Genomic DNA, 11,418 nt, shown 5'->3' on the forward strand with positions numbered 1-11,418 from the left:
TCAGGGGCCCACGGCTGTGGAGGGGCACGGCACCACGAGCTGCACGGGGAGCACAGAGCTTCCAGCTCTGCCCTACATCAGCTCCGGGAGCAGTCACATTGCCAAAACTATCAGATTTCAGATATAAAATAAAGCCGAGACAACGTGCTTTCGGCAGAAGTCACTGCTCTGGAGAGGGCTGCCTGGCTTCTCGGACCAGGAAAGACGGAGACACAGACCTGCCCGGCGGGCAGCACCCGTGTCCTCCGCACCGCCTTGCCCTGGGCCATGGCGGCAGCAGGCGGCACGCTGCCAGCACCGCCGCCAGCCCGGTGCCACTGCGGCCACCGAGCGCCGGCCCCGCGGGAGCGGGTCGAGCCCAGCGCCGGGCAGGCTGGGGGAGCCGCGGAGCTCTGCCACGGGCTCTGCGGTGCCACGGAGGGAGCGGGGCCGCGGCCATGTCTGCAACCCTGCCCACCTCACACATCTCCGGGGTCCATCTGAACCACGACCTCCCGCTGCCATTCATCTGGCTTCTGCAGAAATAAAAGGTATTGAGAAAAATCAATGATAATTCATTGTATCCCATGATTTTTAAAGGCAATTAAGGCTAAGACAAGGTAAGAGGTTAGAAAAATCTCTCATTCTTTAATATATTGTATTTTCTCATTAATTCTTTAATCTTGTGACAAATTCTCCTAGGCAGAGGGCCAGCTTCCTGCCCACTTGAACCCTCGCTGAGTTATGAATGAAGCAGGGAACGCCTCGGCCCCAGCTGCCGGGCTGGAGCTAGCGAGCAGCACCGGCCGTGCCTGACGTGTCGCCCTCCCCGCGCTCCCCAGCCGCGGCTTGCAGGGTGCAGGGGCCCCACGCGGGGTTCCCCCGGCACAGGGAAGCGTCACCTCATCGGCAGCTCTGTCCTCCTGACCCTCTGCCCGCGCGAGGACAGGAGCTGTCCCACAAACGGCCGCGGCGAACCGAGGGTCTGGGCAGACAAAGCTTCCGTGGGGCCCGAAACCTGAACGCGGTGGGCAAAGCGCTCCCACGCAAAAACACAACGACACTCCCCAGTCCTGCCCCTGCTCATTTGCACCACAGAGTTAATAACTAAATTACTGCTAATCAGGGATACTGTGAATGAGAACACATCACACTTCTGCTAATCACCAGTGCTTCTGTGTAACGTCTGGAAAATAAAAATTATTAATGAAGAAGTTATTTTGGAATTCAGAGTTTAATTCTGCAGATTCTGGATAACGGCAGCCTGGTTTGCCAGCTAATTTTCACATCACAACACCAGAACCCCTTAATTAATAGTGAAGCAATTAGAAGACACTAACTTCAAGACAGCAGTAGAAGTTCCTTCCGTGAGGGCAGACCGGCCAGAGCGAGGGAGGCGCGAGCCCTCCCGCTGCGGAGGCACTGACACGGAGGCACGGCGAGCCCCGGGGCTCTGCCGTCGGACGCAGCCGCAGAGACCACCTCGGGCTGTCGGCGGCGGCGTGCCGCAGGCACCGGCAGGACCCGACACGTCCCCGGACAGCACCAGCGCGGCCGCCGTCGGTCTGTGCTGGCGCAGGCGCGAGATTTCGTCACCCTCCACCGCTTGCTTCTGCAGCCCGGGCTTGCTCGGCCCTTCGCACGCCCGCCCGGCTTTGCTCTCCGCAGCGGCCTCCTTCCTTGCAAACACACAGCCAGGCTGGGCTAAAGACTCCGCCTGCTAAACGCTACAACTCGGCTGAACACCTCCAGCAGAACATTTGATTCAAATCTCCCGGCTGCAGCTGCGCGACCAAAACCTGCGGACGTTCCACCCGGTCTGTCCCGCACTGACGGCGCCGGGCACGGGCCAAGAGCAGATTCTCCGTCTCGCTTTGAGCAAGTCCAAAATCCGCTGCTCTCCAGATGACTCACCACGAGGCCCCTCGCTCCTTCAAAATACGGGTGAGAGCTCTTCGTCTCCTTCCCTCCTTCAAAATACGGGTGAGAGCTTCAGCCCTGTGTAAGGCAAGCACAATCTTAACAACCAAAATATTTACCTGCTTTGTTCTGTGTCCTATTTATCAGGAATATTTTCCACCTCTCCATCTAACCAAGCAGTTTCCCCTAAAAATGGCAAATATTACAGCCCTTGATTCTACAGAAATTTATTACTACGGAGTAGAAATGCTACTGTATTCCAAACATTGGCAAGAAAGCCGGGAGGCTCCACTCCTGCCAGCTTTTAATAAGATACACATTTAAGCTGCGTGTTGCTTGCAAGTTGCATGTTTATTTAAACAAGAATTTCCAAGTGTTTAGGGACAGAGGTTGCTACAACAAGTTCTTATCATTACAAACAATGGTGCTGAAACTTTCAGGAAGGAGAATTACAAATGGAGTCACTCTGCAGAATAAATCACTGATAAACTTTCAGCACAACTAATTTTAACCCAGGAAGAAGCACTGCTGGATCTTAACTCCCTCCTAATGGATGTGCACGCTGGTCGTGAGATGGTTTGGGACTATTATGAGATAAAATGATTTATTTAGGGATTTCAAATGCTTTAAATAAATCTTTCTTTTAGCCTCTGAATTACTTATTTTTCTAGCAGAGCCAGAGATGAGATGCTTTCCTGAGGTAATTCTACAAGGCGAGGATTACCCAAACCTTTCCCTTCACCTGGCAACAGAAACCTCTTCTGTGACTTCCAAAAAATAAAGCACAGACAAGGGTGCTCAGGAGCTGACATTCGCCTTCGGTAGCAGTGATCAGTGAAGCTTCTCAGCTGAATTGTGCCGGGGGCATTGTCGCACCCAATTAAAGCACTGCAGGCGCGACGCCTGCCGCGGGAACGCTGCTCGGGCGCAGGGGCACGCTCTCCCGCGTGAGGAAACGTCGCTTTGGAGCCGCCCGCTCGAGCGCTACCCCCGCTGCCAAGCACCACCCGCACACCGAGGGCGAGACCCGCGGAGAGCGGCTCGCACACGGGCCTGTCGTTACTGACCAACAGCTGCAGAAGGCCTTACACGAGGCAGGCTGGCCGGTGGGGTGACGAGCCCGGGCACGGAGATGGCAATCGCCATCAGCTCCTCAGTGCCCAGCAGCGGACCGAGTCGCTCGGGGAGCATCACGAGGGCAGCAGCACCAGCTCCGCTGCTGCTGCTCTTGCACAGCCCAGCACCGCCAGCAGCTGCTTTAGCCTCTCCAATTACAGACGCAAACCGCCGACAAGGGCACGCAGTGCACGGGAGACACGAAGCCGCGTGGCTGGGGATGCACGGACGCCCCGAGATGCCCGGGGCACTGCCCCGGCCGCCGGCCATGCACGGATCCCGCAGCGAGGATTCCAGCAGGCGCCCGGTGCCGTCCTGCTCCTCCCGCCCGAAGCCCTGCGTGTGCCGGCACGGTGGGAGCCGGCCCCGGGCTGAGGCACGTGCCAAGGCAGCTCCGTGCCAGCCCCGGCACCGCTGGCGGTCGGAGCCGGGTGCAGGGGTGCCCACGGGGCTCGATCCCGCACAGAGACCCTCGCAGGGTCCTGCCGGGGGGACCCACACACCGCAGCAGCGTCCCGGGGTGGAGGCGGGAGCATGGCCCTGCCGGGCACCGTGCTCAGGACCAGCCCCGCGCTGCGGCAGGGCCCGTGAAGGGTCCGGTTTAATGAGATCTGAAAGCTGCCGGAGCCGCACATCGGTCTCCGGGATCGCCGGCCGGTCTGCTGCACGGGAAATCGGCAAAGATGTCAGAGGCGATCGGATCTCAGCCTGCTGGCGTGTCAGAAAAGAGCTTGCAGACGTGAATCCTTCGAGTTTACAGCTCCACAGTCCAAATGCACCCGTATGCCTTCCACGTCCAAATCACCATCAGTCGCCAACCAAATCACAGGGGCACGCGATAACGCCTGCTCTCCCCTCACGTACTTTGACACCCGCCACCGCCCGCTGATGCCCCAGAGACGGACGGGGAATGGTTTTAATTCACTTTGCCCCTACTAATCTCAATCAGGCTCCGAACGTGATGGCCACTTACTGCACTGCAGCAGGACGGTGATGCGGGCTCCCGAGCTGCTCCCACTGCCGAGCATCGCTCCTCTCCTCCAACGGCCGCGCGGCCAGTGCTGCACCGCGAGCCGCGTCCAGCGTCAGCCCCAGGCCGGCTGCTGAGGGACACAGGAGACAGATCAGCAACCCGCTGCCACGGTGCCTACGGAAAACTGCCAGCGCTCAGTAAATAAAAGGAGACTCTAAATATTATTTTTGGTAGGGATTTTCATATGAAAAAGTAAAACACCATAAATCAGGCACAATGCTACAATCAGCACATACTTGTGAATAAATGCATCCTGTAGTACATTTCAGCATAAATTATAGCCATTTGATTTAGGCTTTGCTGCACAAAGCTGTATTATTTCAATTCAGCCAGAATTGAGTCCACTCACAGTGCTACACATTTATAAAACATATTCATGATTATTGTCATAAACTCCTGAGAACTGGCTGTTGAGTTATTTTGCCACATCATCATCTGTAGTAAACAAGACTTATTTTACATTTCTCTTTTCCTTCCTGACAATCTGCTACAAAATGCTCTGCAGAATTAATGCCGAAGTTATGACCAGATCTTCTCCAGCCAGCGCCAGACAGTACCAACACCCAATGTGGTAAACGCAAAGCTGTACACGGCTGGAAGCTTCAAGCTCCACTGCAAGACCCGGTGTGAGGTTCCCCGGGCCGGCTCCCTCCCTCCCTCTTCCTTTCTCTCAAAAAAAAATCAGCAGTACAAGCACCAAGCCCTGAAGGCTTGGAGGACAGGAGGGGACCCCTCCCTTACTGGCAAGTAGTTCTCCAGGCAAAAAGGGACTTACCTGTGACTCGAGGAAGGACAGCCGGGAATGGAAAGAGAAAGTTCCCGACTCTACATGGCCAAAGTCTCCTGGGATTCCCGGGATTCTCCGTCAGGGCGGCGAGTCCTGCCGGGGGCTGGCTCTCACGGTCTCTGCAATAATTTGCAATTATTCTCAGCAGCACCCCGCTTCGCCCCGGCAAGCCAGACGCTGGTTGCGTGCAGTGGCACAGCCACCCGCGTCGCCGGGGAGCGGATGGGCCGGCACACCGCGGGCACCCGCCGGCAGAGCCCCGATGCCGAGCAGCCGCCGACGCAGGGAGGGGCCTGGGTGCTGCTGGTCTGCCGAGCGCGCCGGGCTCCCTCCTCCCAAGGGCAGACGGCTTTGGGAGAGAAAGGAAGGAGCAGTAAGGCCGCGGGGTGTTCCAGCACGAGACTTCAGCGGAGGCGTCGCGGTGCTGTGGAACGGCGGCAGCGCCCCGCGCCCTGCCCGGCACCCGCGGCGAAAGCAGCATCGGCCCCCGGCCGCGTCTCCGGGGCTGCCCCTCGGCGCCAGGCAGCCCCAGGCACCCAGCCCGCAGGCGCAGGGCTGGGGTCCGAGCGTCGGCTGGCTTCTCTTGGCACCAGAAGCACGCGCTCTAGATGCAGAATTGCTGATTTGCAAATCGTTTTCTGTTCTCCATGCAGAAGGTCAAGCCACGATCTCTGCAGCAGAAACCGCGGAGACAGAAGTGAGACACGAAATGCACTGCAGTTTTCAAATTTTCGGAGTTCACCGAGTATCTGTCCTGACAAGTCTCAACTCCCACAGCCGTAAAACTGTCCAGTGCCACTTCTCCCCCCACCGTGACAGCCACGTTCCTCCACTGGCCTGGGAGCATCAGTCACTTGCTGGCTTGCTCATCTAACTAAATCAATGTTTTACATTTTTCCTCTAGTTTGCAAACTTCTAAAAAATTAATCCCATCGTTTCAACAAGTGTAACAACTAAATTATCATCTTTACATGATTAAAGTCTCTGCTGCGTCTTTTCTTGGCAAACATTACATGCACATAATTTTACTAAATGTAATAAACCAACCATAGAACTATTAATTTTAGCGTGGTATTCATAACAATTAGAAACGCATGAACCTTAAAATGATAAAAATTGAAATGAATACCAAAATAGCATGAAACACAAGAATCCAGCTCCTCAAACCAGGGAAATGGATGTTCTTGTGCGGTGTCACAATACCCATCTGCAGAGACAAACCGAGCAGCAGCGGGGATGCCACCCTGCGCTGGGGGGGGTTCAGGCTGTCCCCCGCTCCCGCGGGGAGCCCAGCAGCGCCCAGGGCAGGGGCGTCACCCCCGGACCCCCTGCCCGCCGCGTGCCGGTGCCAGTGGGAGAAAACCAGCTTTCTGCAGAGCCTCGCGTGATGGCGGGCACGGTGCTCCCCAGACGAGCTCAGCTGGCAGGGCGGACAGGCTGCGGCGACAAGCGTGATGGTCCTGAGACCAGGGGTCCCAGGGGCTTCACCCTGAAACCATCCGGGCTTCAGAACCGCCACGAGAATCCCGGCTTGTCCCGCAGCCGGGCGGGTGCCCGCAGGGAGCCCGAGCTCTGCTCGCGCCTGGCGCGCCGGCTCTCCCCACCTCTGCCAGCCGCCAGCCTCGCTGCTTCTAAAGAACTGGAAATCATTTTGCTTCACTCCAAAGAACCACGAGTGAGAAGCTTCACAGTTTTCTTTTCTGTTCTTTTACTCACTTCCAGCAGCTGGACTCTTTTTTTTAAAAAAAGAAAAAAAAAAAAAAAGAGCAAAAAAATAGACATTAAGTATTTGATCAAAAGCCAAACCCAACCTTTGGTATCAAGGCATTCTGGAGCTGCTCTGTTTATAGATACCAAAGTACACACGCCATCCCACACCGCTGCAGCCACTCGGAGCACAAAGCGCTCCCCTGAAGCGCAGCCCCTTGGTACCACCCACACGCCGCCGCGCTCCCGCGGCCACCAGCACCCGGGCCGGGGCAGGGCTTTCTGCGGGATGGCACGGGAAAAGCCACTGCCACGGGGACAGCAGGGGCCACGCTGTGCCCTGCCGCTCGCGGCTGCCTCTGCCCGCGCTGTCCCAGTTCAGAGAATTCCTGACGGACTGGACGTTTCTGCATTTCCTTTCCCATTATCGCTGATTGCCAAAATATTTGCGCGGTGATGGAATCTGCCTGCCAGAACTAAAGCAGGAGGAGGGAGCTCCGCTTTCGCCTGACCTCGAGTCGGGAGAGGTTCTGGGTCCCCGGGCTGAACTACTGGAGCTGAGCTCTGGCAGGAGCCCAGGGCTCCTCACGACAAGAGCCCAGCCGGGCTCTGCCTCCTGCGCCCGGGCGACGGCGAGAGGGCTCCGGCCGACGCCGGAGCCACCAGAATGTTTCCACTCTGCCTCGGCACTAGGAAACTTCTGGAGAGAGACTATTTCAGCAAAATATGCTAAGTGCCTCCAGATCGATGCCTGTGAGTAGGAAAAACCAAACAGCTTTGCCATCGTAAACAGCAGAAGGATGGCGAACAGAGGAGTCCAGTGAGCAGCGGGACAAACAGGAAAGACTTGGAAATTTCCAGGGCATTGTTTGAAACTCCAGACAGAACATTCTGATCTACTTTCACTGTTTTGATGTTATGTTTCATGTTTTAAAACACTCTGTGCCTTTACAGAAACACTGCAAAGATGTCGAAAGAATTCAGATACACCAACTGCTCTTTATTTGGCTCTCCTCAGTTATTTCTGATTAGCAACATTTTCATCAGAATGGGAACGAGGCATTTAAGGACAGACACGCGATGCCACTTGCCTTGTTACTGAGCCCACACGAGGGACCGGGGAGTTCTCCTCCTCTCGCAGATGCCACCGGTCGGAGGCACGGCACCGCAGGGCACGGCAGCAACACGCCGGGGCACAGCGCTTCGTCTGCGAGCGCAGGCAGGAGCTCCCCATCGGAACGGTGACTCATTTTCCACAGAAGGGGCAGGAGACGGAGCAGCCGCCGCAGGCTGCGGGGACACCGGGCAGAGCAGACGCAGCACGCCCGCCGCCTCCCCAGAACGGGTTCGAAGGCAGGAACGCAGCACCCCAGGCACCGCGCCGCAGCCAGCGCCCGCCCGGAGCTGCTGCCCCGTGTTCCTGCTGCCAGCCCGGGGTGACCGCGGGCAGCCTGCCGCGCGCCGGGCGTGCACCGACGGCGATGCCACCGCGGCGGCAGCCCCCCGGCCTCCCACGGGCGCAGGCGACCGGCTGCTGGACACCGACGGCAGCCCCCCGGCAGTCACCCCCCCCCGCTCACACATAAAACCCCATCCACCACGCGCTGGTCCCAGCGCTATCGCTCCTGCACAGGGGTCCATGCTCCCTCCCTCATGGGCACGTGGCTCGGTGGTCGCTGGCCCCGGCGAGGCCTCGAGCCGCCCCCCAGGTGCTGCGGGTCTGAGGACAGCGGGGTCACGGCTCTGCTGCAAACACATGCCCTGGACGCTTGCGATGATTCTGGCAACAGAAACGGCCTAAATGTTTGTTCAAGAGTAGCGAGTGTCTTTGTCTCTCAGGCACAGAGAGACTTTTCTTCTGCGCCTGCTTAGCCATTTACACTTCTTCGTTGCTGCCAGTTGGAAGCTGCAGTTTGCAAACCAGGCCCTCCCAGAGCAGAACCAATTTTAATTCAGGCAGAGGAGCGCGTTGCTGAGCCCCAGCCCTCAGGTCCGGTTTTACAGTACACACTCTCTCCCACAGCGTACCTTGATGGCAAGGCAGGCTCACGCCCCGAACCCAGCTCCAAGCTCGTGGTCTCCAGAGCCTCCCAGTGCACCGTGCCCGTCCGTGCCGGGGAGCTGCCGGGCAGCCGCGCCGCTCCCCCTCCGAGGAACGAAGCCATTGCTCCTGCCGTTGCAGCTCCGCAGTCGCCACGCTTCCAGCACTTCAAGCGCACACTATCAGCTCAGATTTTAAGTAAGCGGGCATTTCACCGTGACAAACTGTTGAGGGAGGCAGGTCAGATTTGTTCATCTCTCTAGTTAGACAGCCATAGTCTTTGGAAGTACTCGTGCTCCCAGCAGCATGCTCTGCTGGCTTACCACCAGGCTTCGGAGAAAGGTGGGAGAGCGCAAAATCCTCCAGTCTGGTCACCGCACACGTGTTCCACGTGCTCAGGCTGCAGAACGGGATGCTAGAAGGACAGAGGTGGCAGGTCAGACCATCTTACAAGGCATCTCACCACAACAGGCTTTACCCAGCCTTCCTACACTAGCGGAAAAAACAGGATTTTCAAAGATAGGTGCAGCCCCGAAACCAGCGTCCCACCAACGACCAGGCAGTGCTCTCCATCTGAGTGACACGCCGTCAAAGGACGAGCTTCTCCCACAGCCGGTGCGGGCAGGGAGGGCAGCAGGAGGCTGGAGCCAAGCAGGACATGACGATTATTTGTACATTCCACGCTCTGGAGAGTTTTATTTTTTATTGTCTAGCCCTTCAAACAGATAGTGGAGCTGTCAAAATATAAAATCTCCTGACAAAAAAAATACTTTGCAGAGGGGGTCCCAAGGCATTCCTGTGCAAAACACCCTGGGATTGCAGCAGGCTGAGGGTCAGACCTGTCCCCAGCCCCTCCCCGGAGCTGCGCGGAACAATTGGTCTCCAGTGAAAATCAACCACAGAAGTTCAGATTTTCTTTTTTCCTTCTATTTCCACAGATCACCTTCTGCTCTGAACATGGAAACCATATGGCAGACAGGTCCTATCCCCTGCCAAGAAATTCCTGCTTGATGAGATCCCTGTAGTTATCACTGAGGCTACACGGGCTTCCAGCAAGGGAGTTCACTTTCTGCTTCAAGCTCTCCAAGCAGCCCGGGGAGGAAGCGCAGGGTCTGAGGTGCCAGAATTTGTGCTGTAGCTGTTGCCTGTGGAGAGTAATTGCCCTCAGAGGGAATATTGTCATGCTTAGATCTTCCTCTCTGGCCCTCCAGCTGATGGAGACTGCGAGGCTAGCCCTGCTCCAGGCAACGAGGGACAGGGAGCTGGCTTCAGACCCTCTCCTCCATCCGAGGGGCCGGGGTGAAGCGCATGGAGAGCACTTTCCCCTGCACTAGAGAGCTCACGCTGCACAAGGCAAGTGTTTAACCCGTGTACGTGGTCCAGGCTTTGGAAATACTGAGAATTTCACCATGCTTGACTGGCAAAGGAGACACACGAGTGGCTGGGTTTGTAGAGGAACAAAATCCAAGCTTCAGCCACGTATTGGGAAGCTGCATCTAAATACTGCAAAAAATCCACAGAACAGCCCAAGACAGGGAGGGATGATTGTGAGAGGTGGGAAAGTACCTGCCAAGCCACCCAGAGCTGAGTTTGGTCAGCGCACAGCACCCACGCAGCCAGCCTTACGGAGACCAAAGCCTGCAATGCCAGCATGACCCCGGCTGCAGTTCCTCCCGCAGTACAACTGCCATTTCTGATACTGGGTTTCCTCCTGAAACCAGTGGCGATGTGGGAAGCAGCCATGGGGACGGAGTAGTCACCGGCGTGAGGGATTGCGTTGTGAAAAGGCCGGGGTCTGACACACGGGGGGCCGGTATCAGGGCATCAGTGTCTGCGCAGGGTACAGCTCTGACCTGCATCCGTGTCTGCTCTGCGGGTGCTGGCGATGTGCATCCGTTCGTCAGCGAGAAAATGATTTGCAAATACAAGAACTGGCAAGAAGGAATCATGAACGAAAATGATAACAAATGAAGACGCGACCTCTCCTCAGACACATCCTCGGCCTGAACCCGAGTCCCGTCCTGCTGCCGACAGCTCGGGCTGCCAAGGCAGGCGAGAGCAGAGCCCTGCCTCGGGGCAGTGTGGCAAGGAGCGTGCAGACAAGGGGGCTGCCTTGGAACCGGGACCCCACGGGCACAGGCACGCCGGGAGGGCCGGACACAGGTCCAGGACCCCCAGGGAGCCTGCAGCCACCGCCGGGATGGAGGAGGGCTGCTCATCCGGAGGCCCCCAGTTTGAGGGGGATGCCCACAGGGCCCGACACCGGCCCCCAGCTCCAGATCCCTTGGGGAGTCCCAGCTCACCAAAGCAAGCTGCAACCCCTCCCAAGAGCAAAAGCAGAGGGGAGCAGGGCCCGGTCCCCACAGCAGCAACACCAGGGTCCAGCCTGAGGCCCCATCAGCAGCACTGGACCCAGCACAGAGCTGGGGCAGTGCCCAGCCACCACCAAGTCCCCGCCCATGCCCCCCGGTGCCACCCTTCTGCCCGTGCCGGGAGGCAGTCCGGCAGCGAGCGCCCACGGGCAGCAGCCAACCTTACCCCCACGCCTGTCGGTGACCCATGCCTTCGTGGGAGCATCCCGTCCCCAGAGGCTGGGGATCCCTGCCGTGCTTTTGAGGAGGGTCACCTGCATGTAGCTCCTTGGTGATGCATCACGTTGGCTTGTGACCATTGAACCAGGAGATTCACAGCTCTGCCCTTGCTGCTTACACCACCACCAATCTCCATGTCATCCCCAGACGCTACCAGCGAAGGTTTTCTTGTCATCACTGTTGTTAAATCACACATTAAATCACGTCAGAACGCTCCTTGGGAACACTGCAGGAAGTGACACTG

At 57.5% G+C, this 11,418-nt stretch overlaps 1 long non-coding RNA gene across 1 annotated transcript; it reads right to left on the reverse strand.

Moving 5' to 3' along the window:
* Window positions 1–1,049: 1,049 nt before the first annotated feature.
* Window positions 1,050–4,951, reverse strand: LOC142363035 (uncharacterized). The gene is made up of 3 exons (XR_012765439.1): window positions 4,824–4,951; window positions 3,989–4,118; window positions 1,050–1,977 (listed from the first exon to the last, which is right to left on the reverse strand). It is a non-coding gene; the product is annotated as an uncharacterized LOC142363035 (long non-coding RNA).
* Between the last annotated feature and the right edge of the window lie 6,467 nt (window positions 4,952–11,418).

This window comes from Opisthocomus hoazin, chromosome 13 (assembly GCF_030867145.1).
Source record: "Opisthocomus hoazin isolate bOpiHoa1 chromosome 13, bOpiHoa1.hap1, whole genome shotgun sequence".
Classification (NCBI taxonomy): domain Eukaryota; kingdom Metazoa; phylum Chordata; class Aves; order Opisthocomiformes; family Opisthocomidae; genus Opisthocomus; species Opisthocomus hoazin.